This window comes from Haliotis rubra, unplaced genomic scaffold, assembly GCF_003918875.1.
Source record: "Haliotis rubra isolate DU_JTF1 unplaced genomic scaffold, ASM391887v1 Scf192, whole genome shotgun sequence".
Classification (NCBI taxonomy): domain Eukaryota; kingdom Metazoa; phylum Mollusca; class Gastropoda; order Lepetellida; family Haliotidae; genus Haliotis; species Haliotis rubra.
Window position 1 is genome coordinate 195,077 of NW_025765914.1, and position 14,194 is coordinate 209,270.

The 14,194-nt window shown below is 38.6% G+C and overlaps 1 protein-coding gene across 1 annotated transcript in view; it reads right to left on the reverse strand.

Annotated features, from left to right (window-relative positions):
- The window catches only part of LOC124274610 (inositol polyphosphate-5-phosphatase A-like), a 138,660-nt gene that overhangs the window by 43,931 nt on the left and 80,535 nt on the right, over positions 1 to 14,194 (reverse strand). The gene's annotated exons all lie outside the window — the stretch shown is intronic.

Below are 14,194 nucleotides of genomic sequence, written 5' to 3' on the forward strand. Positions count from 1 at the left end.
GAGTGATAGAAGTCCCTTGACAGTTATCTCCCTTGGAATGAGACATACTTCAGTAATTCCTCTCCCACAATAACTCCAGCAAATGGGTAACTTACAAATGATGTTAATCTGTTGAATTTATAGTCAATGGTCATCACCATTACCCAATCTATAGACTGAACTTAAGACATTGACATAAACAATATTTTTCATTTCTGGTAATCTGAATTCTGTTTCTACTGATTCCTAAGGGATCAGTCAAGTAATATGGAGAGCCTCAAATGATTGAGTGCATGGCTGTGTGTACATTCATAAGGGCTTTTTTTTTCATTACCTGGTTTACGGATCCCCCAACCCAAAATGTGAAGAAAGTGGAAAAAACGTATAAATTGTTTTTACATAAGTTTTGTTTTGTCATGATATGCTGCCGACCTGATAAAAAGAAAGAAAGTGAAAAAAAAGAAGAAGAAAAATAGCAAATTATACCTTTCAAAGATACCCTGAAACTATTTTATATTTTACAAAAGAAAATCAGACAAATCATATCTCAGAAATTACTACATTTCAAGTTTGAGCTTTCACTGTGCAACCCTGTTCACAGTACTTGTAAGTGGGTGTAAGATCTCTGCTGGTCCACACCCTTCCATTCAACTTAAATATTTTATTCTCTGAGCTGATGAGTCAGACATATTTGCTTTTACCTGTGGAACAGAGAGAAAGGTAATGCCACAGACTGCTCAGATGGCATGCTGCACTTGGCATATATGATATACTCAAGTGTGCAAATAACATCTCCATATTCCTTTTAATAATATTATAATAATATCTTTTAAAAATCCGTAAACTAAGTAAGGCTAGACCAATTTTATTTCTTGTTTTATGGATTCTTGTCCTCAGAAAATCTAAAGGCAGGAGGGAAAAAAATAAATAATAATGATAATCACTAGTCAAAATAATTTTCCTTTTAAATACTAAAAGTATTTTATTTTGGGCAATTTATGAAGTCTTCTTATATGGGACAAAAAACAATCCAAAAAAATATTTTTTGTAAGTTTACATTTTTGGCTAATAAAAATATGAGGATATTATTTTTGAGCGAGGAATATTATTTTTGTTCTTATTCTTGAAAAATTACAACCAGCGGATCCGTAAAACAAGAAATAAAATTGGTCTGGGCTAATTAAAGAAAAAAGGCTTAAGGAAGGAAATTACATTGTGCACTGTGAGCATTACTGGAGAAATTCACAATTCAAATTGACTTGGAACAGATAAGGTGTCCACAAGCAGGACCAACAAGGTGTCGATATTTAGAAGTGACAAGGTGTAGAAGCCGCTAGGATTTTATAAATGATACAGACAAATTGTCCACAAGTGTGACAGACAAGGTGTTAATATGTAGAAGTGACAAGAAGTAGAAGCAACTAGGTGTCTACAATGTAGGACAAGGTGTCGACATGTGATGAACTAGAAGTGACATCACTAGCTCTTATCACTAATCACAGAATTCCTTTCAATTATGACTTGAAAATCAACAATCAACGACAAAAGCCTCTTTTAGACTTCGGCATAGATCTCACACCTAATGAATGCTCAAATGTATTTAAACTGTAATAAACCTTTTTTTAGTTGGACAGGTTGGATTGTCTGGGCAAGACTCGATTATTTACAGACCACTGCCATATAGCTGGAATATTGCTGAATGCAGCGTTAAACAACAAACCAACAAACCAACCTACCTTACTTGTTGGTTGTTAACACTGCATGCCAACTGGGTCTGATGACACGCAATCAACCAAGTCATCAAGCCAGACTACCTGATCCATCCATGACCAGCATAGGTTACTGGGGACCTATTCTAAGTGGAATCCTCATGGGGCTCTTCCATACTGCCAGATTGCAAGGTCATACCTTCATCCATCAACCAGTTGCAATGTTTAGCCAGAGCCAACTATGTCCTGTATATCACTTTGATTAATCACTTGGTGGCATGGCTGAGTACATCAAATCACATGACTTTATTTCAGTCCAAGTACGATCTCACCCTTGAGTCCATGATGTCGCATCTAACTTTGAAATCACATAAAATTGGCGGCATTCAAGGTGTGTGATGTACTCGTACATATTGTGTTTGATCACAGTTACTACAACCCTCTGTCTGGAGTGTAACAGTTGGGTCTGAAGGGACTTGGTCTGGGTAATGATTCAGATCTTGCAATCTCTGAGACATAGCAGGGGACAAAACTAAGAATTTGCACAGAGCTTCAAGACATTACAGGGGACAGGGAACATTACTGGAACAAATGGCATGGAATCTCTGGGAACCTGGGATAGTTGAAAACCAAACTCAGACCTTGCAAGGAACCTCCGGGACATAGCTGAAAACAAAACTCAGACCTTGCAAGGAACCTCTGGGATATGTCAGGGGACAAAACTCAGACCTTGCATTGAATCCTTGGGGCATGGCACGGGACAAAGCTCAGACTTTGCTAGGAACTTCTGGGACATGGCAGGGGACAAAACTCAGACCTTGCTCGGAACCTCCTTATCTGTGAAGTTGAAATTTTTATTGATCAGCTGTGTAAAATAATGGAGGTGAGCGCAGCAGCTGATTGGTTGAGAGGTCTTAAATAGAATTTGAATATCAAGACATCTTATGTACTTTCTGGATGAAATAGGTAAAATTCACCCCTAGTAACATTCATTATGTTCAAACTTGCATTAAAAACTGGAACAACGGTAGGAATCATAAGGGAAACAAACTCAGGACAGTGTGAAGAGAGAACACCCTAACCAGTAAGCTGTAACACCACAACAGCACTGTGTATGAATGTTCAGTGTCAAGTCCAGTTTAATATTATTCATTCCAGGAATAGTTTCACCACTAATCTTCACTGTAGATCAGGCAACAGTTTCCTAATGTACTGAACAACTGACAAAGGTACCAAAAAATGATAATAAAACCTTTTAAAATATCCATGAAGCCTAAGACAGATGTAGCTGATAAGCCAAAAAGATGACTGGTGGTAATGAGACTGTTGTAGCTCAAAATCAAATTTTAAAAGACTGACTGACTGTGGTAATCCAGAGAATGGGTTGTTGTACCCATGTGTTAAATCATTCAATCACCTTCCCCTTTAATTTTAAAGCATCAAAGTGCAAACCTTGATACAGGCAACATACATGCTGTTGTATGAATTACACCTTAAATTACATCAATGTAATTGTAAACACATCAATAACTGCCCTTTTTTACAATATTTCCTGCTGTTTAACTTCAATACATCAAAAGCTTGAACTGTCAGAGTGGAAGAAAATATATAATTCACATTGCAAAGACAAGACATAGCGTGAGTGAATAGGCTTCTAAGCCAGTGTTAGAACACTTCACCTGTGTACCCAGGACAGGGACAAGCTAACCACTGTCTGGGAGCATTAATCAATGTCTTAGCATCATGATACCACCAACATGAGCTGCTCACAGTGTTTGATGATTCTGTTTTGCAGACTACTTAATATGTCTGAGAATGAAAAATATGTTGAAACACGAGTAAGTGGGTGGGCTTGTGAGTAGGTGGGTTTGTGAGTGAGTGAGTGAGTGAGTGAGTTGGTTTTTGATTAGGGGAGTTTCTGGATGGGTGGGTTTTTGAATGAGTGAGTGAGAGTGGATGGTTGGGTTTGTATGTGAGTCAGTGGATTTGTGAGTGAGTGAGTGGGTTTGCAAGTGAGTGGGTTGGTGGGTTCATGAGTGAGTGGAAGGATGGGTTTGTGTATGAATGTGGGCATAGATTTGTAAGTGACTGAATGGATTTAAGAATGATTGAACTTGAGTGTGATAGATCATGTGGATGATTGCTGATGCCATTAACCAATCATTGGCTGACCCACATTTATAGTCTGCAGTTACTACAGGAAAATGTATCATAAAACAGCCTTCACTACAGCTTACATCTCTATATTGCTGCTGAAAAAGTTGTACACAACTTTGCTACATTGTCTCTGAGCATTTTCTCCCATTAAAACACAGAGTCACTTGTTAAGCAAGATGTCAGAGGTCACTCCCATTAACCTACCAATTCCCTAATGCCCCTGATTCTACTACCTCATGGCCTGCCTGGCACAACCTCTCAAGACCCGATTGCCCACCGGTCAGTGACTGGTCTCATCATACACTATTAATCCATAATCTCATTGCTCTCACAAGCCCAGTTCTATAAAGAAAGCCTATTGATCACAAGTGCAGTAAACTGTGTTGACTCTGCAATCCTCGGTCATCTGATGCCTACAAGTGATAAAATCCATCGATACTAGATCAGCCATATTACACGGTCCACGCTGTGATGGTCACATCTTTCAGCTGACTTCATTCTAGACTTCCCAATCTTTAGAAACAAGCCTGTCATGGCACCATCTCTGGATGAATAATATACGTGACTGACTTTTAAAACAGTTAATAGAAAAAGGTCATGGAACAGAAAGTTTCAGCTTCAATCTCACTGGCAAGGCGATAATAAAATAAGAGAATACAAAGCTCATGATATAACAGTCCCCAGATACCTCATATGAAGAAAAAGCAATGAAAGTTTTCCTTTTTTATTTACCAATAAGTCTACATCCAAAAACATTCCTCTTGGGTTATATCCCAAAACTTCCACATCCCAATACTACCAGACATTGCTAAAACAACAACTCCTTATCACCCCTTTTCAGGTAATAGGATAGCCCAGGAAGTGCACTGAACTGAAACAACAGATACATCATCACTGACTGACTGACTGAGTTTGGTTTTACGCCGCTTTTAGCTATATTCCAGCAATATCATGGCGGGGGACACCAGAAATGGGCTTCACTCATTGTAGATACATCATCAGTTTTGGGTTCATTCGCAGGAAGGCGACTTTTTAGTTTTAGCTTTTTGCACAAAGGCGAAACACGGTACCCTTTCATGTTTAGTGTTATTACAGTAATGTTCATGTAAGATCTTACCGGGACATTAACAGGGGATTAGCGTACGGGTGGTGACTAATTTGTACTAATTTCTACGTGAACACAGTTCATGGGTCGTTCATGCTGACACTGATTTCGTGAACAGTTTTGGCCGAACTGTTATTTACAACTGATTGGTTATCATATAAATTGTGAGTTCGTATCAATCTCATAAAACAATATCAACAGTTTTATATAAATATGCCGGTACAAGAGTCATCATTACTCGATTTCTGAGACATTGCGAACGCACAGCTACAGTACAAGTATCAAGAACAAACAACAACCTGGAAGGTTGGCATGGGCACTTGGAGAAGTTGGTTGGCAAGGAAATTAAATCAGCATGTTAGATGCTTCTTTGAACATATTTTAATGATTAAGAAGGACAGTGGAAGTGGAAGTGAAATATTTTGTACATATGTATGTCGCCTTCCTCTGGGTTTGTAAACACCCGAACCCATTGGTGCAAATGTCCACCCTTTTTGCATGAAGTCGAAAACAAAAAACGGCCCATGTTTTTACACGCCCCCAAAAGTCGCCTTCCTGCGAAGACACCCAGTTTGGGGAGGATACCTTCTCTTGGCATCTTTTTCAGTTAACAACTTCCTAGGTAGAACATTATTTCACCACACTCTGGCTTCGGACAAGCGGTAGAGTCAAAACTTTGAAATACACGTCAAATGACATTTAAAATGCCTTGAACAGAGGGATCAAAATCGAAGAAATAATTTACTGTGACTTAATGCTCTGCTGGTAATTTTTTAAGACTTTATATCTTGACATACAAGGATCTTACCTTATACAAAACTGAAGCATAGTTCAAGGTTGTACTTGCAATTTTTTAAACACTCACAAAACATTAATACTGGAGATGAATGAGATTGTATTTGGGGTGAAAGGCAATACAGCAGTAAATTGTTTGAATGGATCACTGAAAATCTGTGATGACATCAATGTTTAAAAACATGTTCGCAAAAAGAGTTACATGTCATGCCCTACCAGTAGCACAGTTACCATAACCATCTCTGTGGTGACACCTTACAGCAGTTCCAGCCATGTGACAGCACCATTGAAAACACTGCTATGAAATAAAAAAGCTGAACAGTTAGATAACATTTCATCCAGATACTGAGCACATGTAAGGATTCCACAATCATCAGAGATGAAATTACATCCACTCTTATTTCCGTAACATGATATTAAAGATATTTTTATCTGAAGATAACGTGTCCCTGAAGGAAAACACTTGTTCATCCTTCAAGGTGTTAATGTTTCGGAATAAATCACTGATAATGTCCGATACTTGCACACGCTCATGTTACTACTTAAACAGTCACTGTTAACAGCTCCCGGTATGTTTGTAATGATTGTGAGTGAGTGAGTGAGTGAGTGAGTGAGTGAGTGAGTGAGTGAGTGAGTGAGTGAGTGAGTGAGTGAGTGAGTGAGTGAGTGAGTGAGTGAGTGAGTGAGTGAGTGAGTGAGGGAGGGAGGGAGTGAGTGAGGGAGGGAGGGAGCGAGCAAGTGGCACTTCTGTCAGTATTCCAGCCGAACTTGACGGCTCAACATGGACACCCAAGTCAGACACATTCTACTGACTCCAAGTCAACATGTCCTCATCCAACCTTAATGTGTCAGACAAGGTCACAATAAGTACAATCCGTTAATGTCCTTTAGTATGATGCAGTCAGGGACTAAACCACTGACCTATCACTTTCTGGGCATTTGACTATCCACCAGGGCCCTGTTTTACAAAGCTCTAGTAAGCCTAAGATCTCCTAACGTTTCTTGTAGCAATCGTACTTCCTATGTTACAGTATAGGAGGTACGATTGCTACGAGGAACATTATGAGATCTTAGGATCTTGAGAGCTTTGTGAAACAGGGCCCAGGGTGCTAAGTCTGGTGTAAGTCTATGCTAAGGTATGCTAAAGGAGTTACGATAACTCAGGATACCCAGGTCACAAAGATAGTCTCAAATTGGGCTGATTCTGGGCAGATACAGCACTAAAGGTGGTCCAGAAACAGTCTTGACATATGCTAATTGTAGAGCTATAAGAAATCATACTTAGACCTTTGCTATGACAAGTCAACATTCTAATTACCCAGCAAACTGTTTTCCTTTTAGTTTGTGTGTCACAAAAATGCCTTGACCTACATAACGTCTACATCCCAAGAAACCAGCGGTTGACATTGTGTACATCAATCCCTTGACAGAACATGCATAAAGCCAGCTTGAAGCTGTCCAAAATACTTATTCACAATTACAATCACTCCCTGTTGTTATGGCAATCATCCTTGGCATCCCTCAACTATGAACTCCCATCTGAGGGAAAAACTTTCGTGAAAACAATAGAAGTTTCAGTTGCTTCCAATTTATCCTTCATGACTGAAACCCAAACATCAAAGCATCGCAATAGCGTTGGCAATAAAAGCAATAATTGAATTGGCCATTTAAAACATCAAATATATATGATGAAATAAAACCATGAGCCACTATTCCTTGCATCCTGGTTCAATCAAATGCATCTGAAATTTCCAGCAATATCCTTTTTTATTACAAACTACTATCAATTTCAGAGAGAACGCTCTTGTACAACAGTGCATCAAAGTTTTAATTTGAAAAAGTACATAAGCAAGATGGAGGCCTGTTATAGCTTGTTTCAAATCTCTGAGGCTGTTTTCAAATTACAGCCTCTCAGAGCAATATGAAAAACTGACTTACAGTTCACTGCATGTTCTCAAAGATGATGAATCCATTCTTGTTATACAAATTGAATGGGAAGCTGTATGTCTCCTGTTTGACTACATCACTGCAGCCACACTTTAAAACCCCAAAACACATTGTGAGGCTCCACTGGAATCCATCTTTTAGAAATGACAATTTAAATCTTTAATATTTCTTTGTCTTGAGTTGTGAAGAAGAAATTTTCAATTACAATCTCTGCCTAAATTCTTGTCTACAAATCCTAATTTGATAGTCTGACAACACTGGCACCTGACACCTGAATTTGCCTCTCTCTGTGATGTGTAGCGTTATTGATGTGTGTCTATGCAACAGTAAGTCATGTTAATTTGTAAAGGGAGAAAACAGATTCCCTAAGTCCCCTAAAATGAAAGTATTTCCAAACACACGGAATGGCAATTACGGGTGCAATAAAAAAGCACCACCAAATTGTAATAATTCCATCTGTGCTAAGTTTTGGCAGGATGCACTTTATCATCTAATTTCCTTTCCGATATCAATATTTCAAGTGCTTCTGACAATCAATGTAACGCCTCCTGTCAGATATTGGCACAAGTCAGCAAGTGGCGGAATCAATATTGTATTACATTGGAGACAGTTGGCTGCCACAGTTACTGGTCAATGGATAGTCTGTGCCTCGTAACAGCCAGGGAATAATGATATTATATCACATCTGTGTGAGACTGGCCACAGTGTTGGTAATCACCATTATACCATATCTTGTACACTTTGTTATTTGAGAAAAGTCAAATTTACTTGAGGACTGACTTCTTTCTACAGTATTATTCTGCAGCTTCGAAATTCACTCCAGTCGGAGACTACTTAGTTGTGCTGAAGGAAAGTAAAAAGCCCATGAAAGTAGTCCACTTCGCTAGAGGCATTCAAAGGATATAATTCTAGCCTTTTCTTGCTGCTTTGATAACCCTTCATATTTGGACTGAATGAAACTTACAGAGTATGTAATGGTCATAGGATGGCATGTGATCATTTATGAACCAAAGACATGGTGGGGAAAGCGGGAAAGTTACAATTGTTGTGAGTTAATGATTTTTATGAGCAAAGAAATACTTCTCAAAATGAAAGCAATGTCATCCAGAATTAGACAGCCAAATTATAAACTGCTTCAGGACCATTTCTAACAAAATACAACCTCTCTACCTTCTGTTCCCAGTCGTTGAACATAGTGGGAAGAGTAGGAAAGTTGCTGTTGTACTTGTTTGTGTAAGAACGGTCTTGACGAGCAGACAGTCACTTCCCAAAAGGAAAGACCAGACTGCCCATGATTACAGATGGCCGAATTATAAACTGCCTCAGGATGTTTCCAACACCTTACAACCCCCAATACGTTTTGATAACAGTTCTGCTGAATCGATGTATCTCAGTTATTCTGTTTAATGATTTCACTAAATAAATACTCAAGTTACTAACAACTGGCAATCATATTTGAGTTTATTTTTACCAAATTTCTTTCATAAAGATATATTTCTGAACTTTAAACTACTTACTTTGATTTCTCATCACAGCTTGAAGGTGATAGAATGAGCCAGGGTTCGACACCACTTTGAATAATATTATTATCATCTCTCTAGTCACATCAGCTCTAGTGTGGGAGGAGGTAGAATATGTATTCAAATGGAAAAAACAATCTTTGCTGAAAGCTATCGTCGCCTTTGCCTCGATTTCCTCTGTACTTGAGTACCATCACCTGTTTTTTAACGCCTGTTTAATCTGGTACCTTAACTGGGTTTCCAGTTAGCAGCACTCTAAAGTACAGTTATCAGCATAATTCTTTAAGGTTGACATTAAAACTAAAAAAAGGTAACTGAAAGTTTAAAACCTATTCAAAATATGACTGACTGTCAAATGATTTTACCATCCCTTTTCATCATGACTGCACAAAAATATCCTCAATGAGGATGATCTGTTCCAACAGGTGTACAGAACTTCACAGAGAGCCAACACTGACAGGCCGGATGCATGCACTGTGAAATTAGCAGCTTTGATGACGTCAAGCATCTCGTTACACATCTCGTTACACCAATGTAACAATTAAATACACGACAATTGTCTGGCTAACTTGTTTCAATTAATCAAGTTAAATACTCTGCATACCAACCTCTCCCATAGGAACCCTCACATAATGGTGCGATATGGCAGTATTAAGGTATAGAGAATAATGTAACAATTAAATACTCTGCATATCAACCTCTCCCATAGGAACCCTCACATAATGGTGCGATATGGCAGTATGAAGGTATAGAGAATAATGTAACAATTAAATACTCTGCATATCAACCTCTCCCATAGGAACCCTCACATAATGGTGCGATATGGCAGTATGAAGGTATAGAGAATAATTTAACAATTAAATACTCTGCATATCAACCTCTCCCATAGGAACCCTCACATAATGGTGCGATATGGCAGTATTAAGGTATAGAGAATAATGTAACAATTAAATACTCTGCATATCCAACCTCTGGCCCATAGGAACCCTCACATAATGGTGCGATATGGCAGTATTAAGGTATAGAGAAGTAATGTAACAATTAAATACTCTGCATATCAACCTCTCCCATAGGAACCCTCACATAATGGTGCGATATGGCAGTATGAAGGTATAGAGAATAATGTAACAATTAAATACTCTGCATATCAACCTCTCCCATAGGAACCCTCACATAATGGTGCGATATGGCAGTATTAAGGTATAGAGAATAATGTAACAATTAAATACTCTGCATATCAACCTCTCCCATAGGAACCCTCACATAATGGTGCGATATGGCAGTATTAAGGTATAGAGAATAATGTAACAATTAAATACTCTGCATATCAACCTCTCCCATAGGAACCCTCACATAATGGTGCGATATGGCAGTATTAAGGTATAGAGAATAATGTAACAATTAAATACTCTGCATAACCTCTCCATAGGAACCCTCCTCGATATGGCAGTATGAAGGTATAGAGAATAATTTAACATAGACACTGCATATCAACCTCCTAGGAACCCTCACATAATGGTGCGATATGGCAGTATGAAGGTATAGAGAATAATGTAACAATTAAAGACACTGCATATCAACCTCTCCCATAGGAACCCTCACATAATGGTGCGATATGGCAGTATGAAGGTATAGAGAATAATGTAACAATTAAAGACACTGCATATCAACCTCTCCCATAGGAACCCTCACATAATGGTGCGATATGGCAGTATTAAGGTATAGAGAGTAATGTAACAATTAAATACTCTGAATATCAACCTCTCCCATAGGAACCCTCACATAAAGATGAACCGTGGCAGTATTAAGGTACCGTATATGACCGTCTATAAGACGACCCCATGGATAAGACGACCCCCAAACTTGACCCTTAATATCAGTGTCAAAATGGTATGTTTCGTGCATAAGTCGATCCCCCGCGATGGGGTCCTAATCGCGGCAAACACAGACCACAGAAAACTGGCAGTTACCAATAATTATAACTTTGGTCCACATTATTCAAAGAATTCACTGTCATATATATTGTGTCTACTCACGGATCGAAACGAAGTGTAGTTAACAGAAAATGCATAATATATTTTGCTTCTCTAAATATCATATTTATTGCAGCAACAAACTGGCTTGCCTATTTTACCCCATTCAACAATCACGAACTGATTACCGCCTCGTTTTCCATTGACTGCTAGTTTACAGTAACATCGGTAAAAATGTGTGAATTTAAATGGCTTCCGTATTTTACCCCATTCCATGTGCTTACCACGTTCATGAGGGTCCGTATAACCCTAGTGTTGATTATATATATTTTACATAAAAACTGTAAATAAAATTACACAATGCTAGGATATATTTCTTTGGGTTAAATAATAGTATTCTGTATTATATTTTACTGATGACTGCGTCAGAATTCATCCCGTTATATTATTGTGCATGTTTGAACTTGTTCGCCGGGAAACGTGTGCACAGCTGATTGCTATTTCCGGCTCAAATACACACGGTAATCTTAATTAATTTATAGAGCAAAAACTGTAACTAAAATTACACAATGCTAGGATATATTTCTTTTGGTTAAATAATGGTATTCTTTATTATATTTTACTGATGACTGCGTCAGAATTCATCCCGTTATATTATTGTGCATGTTTGAACTTGTTCGCCGGGAAACATGTGCACAGCTGATTGCTATTTCCGGCTCAGATACACACGGTAATCTTAATCCCTGCAAATAATACAATGCCCAGCAAAAATAACTTATAACTTAAAAGGTAAATAATCTTGTCTAGTGATGTTTAATTGCAAATTTGACGTCTCTACTGACAAAGTCGTCTTCTGTTGTTTGTTCACTTGAAGTGATACGATGTTGTTTTCTTACCCCTGGAAAAAAGTTTGACGAAAGCGTAACCCATGGATAAGACGGCCCCCTTCTACAGACTGCTTTTTTTGGTCCTCAAAATTCGGCTTATAGACGGTCATATACGGTACAAAGAATGATGTAACACAATAAACTGGTTGACATACGATTGGACCCAGAATAATCTCATTACAATCCCTCTTCATCCATAATTCGTCCCATACAGCTGTTTTGTCACGGAACATAGACAGCATAACCCAATACAGCACATACCCTGTCGTGTGAATCAATGCTGTTCTCCCACGTAACAACATTAGCAGTGTGCATAGCAACTTCATAAAGCTCCCAAGACAAATATCTGCTGTTGGTAAAATTAACGTCTGCCATGATAATAGACTGATTAAATTACCCATACCATTCAGCAGAGGGATATTTCCGAATGTGTTAACTGACTTACCAAGTGTGTGTATGTGCTGCTTTACTACAGTCAGCAATATTCCACCTCTTGCAACAAACAATAGACACAGAGGATTAATTCTACTACCCTTACTCCCCAGGTCTGAATCATCTAGTGTCTGAATCTTATTTAACATTGGGGGCGGTGGGGTAGCCTAGTGGTTAAAGCGTTCGCTCATCACGATGAAGGCCCAGGTTCGATTCCCCACATGGGTACAATGTGTGAAGCCTAATGATATTTTTGGTGTCCCCCGCCATGATATTGCTGGAATATTGCTAAAAGCGGCGTAAAACCAGACTCATTCACTCACTCACTCAATTGTTTAACATCACAGTCAGCAATATTTCATCTCTTGCAACAAATATTAAGGACACAGCAGATTAATTCTCCCACCACCCTTACTCCCCAAAGCAGATCTGAATGTTGCTTAACATTGCAGTCAGCAATATCCAGCAACATTCCAGTTTTTATAAGAAAAAATGGAATTCTCAAGATCCCCTCTTCCTACTGTATTTGAGACCCGTGAACATCCGAGGTTAGAATTGCTCTTCTGTAACCCATACTTGTGGTAAGAAGTGATTAACGGGATCATGGTCAGGCTTGCTGACTTGGTTGACAAATGCCATTGTATCCCAATTGCGTAGATCGATGTTCATTCTGTTCATCACTGTTATTGTCTGGTCCAGAATCGATTATTTACAGACCACTGCCATATAGCTGGAATATTGCTGAGTGCAGAGTTAAACAACCAACCAACCAACCAACCGACTACTGTAATGGTGAAGCTCTCAGTGACAACATGTTCACCAGAAAAATACTTCAACTTGGCATAGACACAGACAATAGTCCATTAGCTTAAGACTGGAAAATCCAGACTTGTTAGATGTGACCCCTGCTAACCATTTTAAGAGTGAGGATAGGTTCCTGCAGCTCTGAAAGTTGTCCTAGCTATATTCATGTTAAAACTAACAACAAGAGGAAGGCATAGTGTGTCCATTAGCAAACTGTCCTAATGGCACTGAAATTGGGAAATGTTGGTCATATTGTTCAATATTAGGATTTTTTAAAAAGGTTTTAGGTTCATAATATAAGATTTATTTTGACACTGCAATCAGTGCAAAAAGATGTAAACTTAAGCTTCATCCTCTTCATTGGTCCCGACATAAGTGAAAAATATGTCACCTCGACCGCATCAGTACTGTAACACGTCATGTTAAATTGAATTTTACTGACATAGGCTGCGGGCAAAGGACCCAAAATTTGCCTTTTAAAAGACAAGTAGTTGTCGTGATATATCCCTGTTATACACTGTCAAATCTTTCTGTGAACCCGAAGAGCATAGGCATGAGGTGACAGACCAAAGACCATAATTAGGAAGAGTCTGGGACTGATCAATGCTAGCTTGACTAAGAGACATTTGTAATCATAATCTTGTACTTGGAGGTGTAACTAGGCCACAAAATATATATAGTAACCATGTGTGCACACCTACATAAGTCCAGCACTGAAGCTGTATGTAGGATGTGCAGGGAGAGAAGGAAGAGCGTTACTGTCTCACTGTAGGAAGTGTACAACAGTCTCACCAACTGTCTCACTGTATATACAGTGACAGTATGTACAGTATATGTCCAACGGGTGTTCAGATATCTCACAGTAGGGTATGTACAACTGTCACAA